A 4415-nucleotide genomic window follows, 5' to 3' on the forward strand; every position below is an offset into this window, starting at 1 on the left:
AATTAATCAAGTCTTAACAAGTTTGATTGCTTAACATGTTGGAAACATTTAATCATGTAAATATCAATCTCAATTAATATATATAAACATGGAAAAGTTCGGGTCACTACAGTACCTACCCGTTAAATAAATTTCGTCCCGAAATTTTAAGCTGTTGAAGGTGTTGACGAATCTTCTGGAAATAGATGCGGGTATTTCTTCTTCATCTGATCTTCACGCTCCCAGGTGAACTCGGGTCCTCTACGAGCATTCCATCGAACCTTAACAATTGGTATCTTGTTTTGCTTAAGTCTTTTAACCTCACGATCCATTATTTCGACGGGTTCTTCGATGAATTGAAGTTTTTCGTTGATTTGGATTTCATCTAACGGAATAGTGAGATCTTCTTTAGCAAAACATTTCTTCAAATTCGAGACGTGGAAAGTGTTATGTACAGCCGCGAGTTGTTGAGGTAACTCAAGTCGGTAAGCTACTGGTCCGACACGATCAATAATCTTGAATGGTCCAATATACCTTGGATTTAATTTCCCTCGTTTACCAAATCGAACAACGCCTTTCCAAGGTGCAACTTTAAGCATGACCATCTCTCCAATTTCAAATTCTATATCTTTTCTTTTAATGTCAGCGTAGCTCTTTTGTCGACTTTGGGCGGTTTTCAACCGTTGTTGAATTTGGATGATCTTCTCGTTAGTTTCTTGTATAATCTCCGGACCCGTAATCTGTCTATCTCCCACTTCACTCCAACAAATCGGAGACCTGCACTTTCTACCATAAAGTGCTTCAAACGGCGCCATCTCAATGCTTGAATGGTAGCTGTTGTTGTAGGAAAATTCTGCTAACGGTAGATGTCGATCCCAACTGTTTCTGAAATCAATAACACATGCTCGTAGCATGTCTTCAAGCGTTTGTATCGTCCTTTCGCTCTGCCCATCAGTTTGTGGATGATAGGCAGTACTCATGTCTAGACGAGTTCCTAATGCTTGCTGTAATGTCTGCCAGAATCTTGAAATAAATCTGCCATCCCTATTAGAGATAATAGAGATTGGTATTCCATGTCTGGAGACGACTTCCTTCAAATACAGTCGTGCTAACTTTTCCATCTTGTCATCTTCTCTTATTGGCAGGAAGTATGCTGATTTGGTGAGACGATCAACTATTACCCAAATAGTATCAAAACCACTTGCAGTCCTTGGCAATTTAGTGATGAAATCCATGGTAATGTTTTCCCATTTCCATTCCGGGATTTCGGGTTGTTGAACTAGACCTGATGGTTTCTGATGCTCAGCTTTGACCTTAGAACACGTCAAACATTCTCCTACGTATTTAGCAACATCGGCTTTCATACCCGGCCACCAAAAATGTTTCTTGAGATCCTTGTACATCTTCCCCGTTCCAGGATGTATTGAGTATCTGGTTTTATGAGCTTCTCTAAGTACCATTTCTCTCATATCTCCAAATTTTGGTACCCAAATCCTTTCAGCCCTATACCGGGTTCCGTCTTCCCGAATATTAAGATGCTTCTCCGATCCTTTGGGTATTTCATCCTTTAAATTTCCCTCTTTTAAAACTCCTTGTTGCGCCTCCTTTATTTGAGTAGTAAGGTTATTATGAATCATTATATTCATAGATTTTACTCGAATGGGTTCTCTGTCCTTCCTGCTCAAGGCATCGGCTACCACATTTGCCTTCCCCGGGTGGTAACGAATCTCAAAGTCGTAATCATTCAATAATTCAATCCACCTACGCTGCCTCATATTCAGTTGTTTCTGATTAAATATGTGTTGAAGACTTTTGTGGTCGGTATATATAATACTTTTAACCCCATATAAGTAGTGCCTCCAAGTCTTTAATGCAAAAACAACCGCGCCTAATTCCAAATCATGTGTCGTATAATTTTGTTCGTGAATCTTCAATTGTCTAGACGCATAAGCAGTCACCTTCGTTCGTTGCATTAATACACAACCGAGACCTTGCTTTGATGTGTCACAATAAATCACAAAATCATCATTCCCTTCAGGCAATGACAATATAGGTGCCGTAGTTAGCTTTTTCTTCAATAACTGAAACGCTTTCTCTTGTTCATCATTCCATTCAAATTTCTTCCCTTTATGCGTTAATGCAGTCAAGGGTTTTGCTATTCTGGAAAAGTCTTGGATGAACCTTCTGTAGTAACCGGCTAGTCCTAAAAACTGGCGTATGTGTTTCGGAGTTTTCGGGGTTTCCCACTTTTCAACAGTTTCTATCTTTGCCGGATCACCTTAATACCTTCTTTGTTCACTATGTGACCGAGGAATTGAACTTCTTCCAACCAAAATGCACACTTTGAAAACTTAGCGTACAATTCTTCCTTCCTCAATACTTCTAACACCTTTCTCAAATGTTCACCGTGTTCTTGGTCATTCTTTGAGTAAATAAGTATGTCATCAATGAAAACAATGACAAACTTGTCAAGGTATGGTCCACACACTCGGTTCATAAGGTCTATGAACACAGCTGGTGCATTAGTTAAACCAAACGGCATGACCATAAACTCGTAATGACCGTAACGTGTTCTGAAAGCAGTCTTTGGAATATCATCTTCTTTCACCCGCATTTGATGATACCCGGAACGTAAGTCAATCTTTGAATAAACAGACGAGCCTTGTAGTTGATCAAATAAGTCGTCGATTCTCGGTAGTGGGTAGCGGTTCTTGATGGTAAGTTTGTCCAACTCTCGGTAGTCGATACACAACCTGAATGTACCATCTTTCTTCTTGACAAACAAAACAGGAGCTCCCCACGGTGATGTGCTTGGTCGAATGAAACCACGCTCTAAAAGTTCTTGTAATTGGCTTTGCAGTTCTTTCATCTCGCTGGGTGTGAGTCTGTAAAGAGCACGAGCTATTGGTGCAGCTCCTGGTACAAGATCTATTTGAAATTCAACGGATCGATGTGGGGGTAATCCCGGTAATTCTTTCGAAAATACATCGGGAAATTCTTTTGCAATGGGAACATCATTGATGCTCTTTTCTTCAGTTTGTACTTTCTCGACGTGTGCTAGAACAGCATAACAACCTTTTCTTATTAGTTTTTGTGCCTTCAAATTACTAATAAGATGTAGCTTCGTGTTGCCCTTTTCTCCGTACACCATTAAGGGTTTTCCTTTTTCTCGTATAATGCGAATTGCATTTTCCTAACAAACGATCTCTGCTTTCACTTCTTTCAACCAGTCCATACCGATTATCACATCAAAACTCCCTAACTCTACTGGTATCAAATCAATCTTAAATGTTTCGCTAACCAGTTTAATTTCTCGATTCCGACATATATTATCTGCTGAAATTAATTTACCATTTGCTAATTCGAGTAAAAATTTACTATCCAAAGGCGTCAATGGACAACTTAATTTAGCACAAAAATCTTTACTCATATAGCTTCTATCCGCACCCGAATCAAATAAAACGTAAGCAGATTTATTGTCAATAAGAAACGTACCCGTAACAAGCTCCGGGTCTTCATGTGCCTCTGCCGCATTAATATTGAAAACTCTTCCGCGGCCTTGTCCATTCGTGTTCTCCTGGTTCGGGCAATTTCTAATAATGTGGCCCGGTTTTCCACATTTATAACAAACTACATTGGCATAACTTGCTCCGACACTACTTGCTCCGCCATTACTCGTTCCTACACCATTTGTTCCTTTCGTTCTATTAACCCCTGGTCCGTAGACCTCACACTTTGCCGCGCTATGACCATTTCTTTTACACTTGTTGCAAAATTTGGTGCAGAACCCCGAGTGATACTTTTCACACCTTTGGCATAGCTGCTTCTGATTGTTGTTGTTGTTGCGGTTATTATTGTTATTGGGATGATTGTTGTAGTTGCTGTTGCTGTTGTTGTTGTTGGGCCGTTTGTTGTAGTTGCGATTGATGTTGCGATTGTTGGGATAGTTGTTACGATTATTGTTGTAATTGCTGTTGTTGTTGTATTGGTGATTCTTATCACCGTTTTCCTCCCACTTTCTTTTGACTTGCTTCACATTGGCCTCTTCAGCAGTCTGTTCTTTATTTCTTTCTTCAATCTGGTTCACTAGTTTGGGAGCCATTCTACATGCCTGTTGTATGAAGACGGGCTCGTGTGAACTTATATCTTCTTGGATTCTTTCCAGTAATCCTTTCACAAACGCGTCGATCTTCTCTTCCTCATCTTCGAACGCTCCTGGACACAATAGGCATAATTCTGTGAATCGTCTTTTATACGTGGTAATATCAAATCCTTGGGTTCGTAACCCTCTAAGTTCTGTCTTGAGCTTATTGACCTCGGTTCTGGGACGGTACTTCTCGTTCATCAAGTGCTTGAATGCTGACCACGGTAGTGCGTACGCATCGTCTTGTCCCACTTGCTCTAGATAGGTATTCCACCATGTTAACGCAGAACCT

The sequence above is a fragment of the Rutidosis leptorrhynchoides genome, chromosome 11, assembly GCF_046630445.1.
Source record: "Rutidosis leptorrhynchoides isolate AG116_Rl617_1_P2 chromosome 11, CSIRO_AGI_Rlap_v1, whole genome shotgun sequence".
NCBI lineage: Eukaryota > Viridiplantae > Streptophyta > Magnoliopsida > Asterales > Asteraceae > Rutidosis > Rutidosis leptorrhynchoides.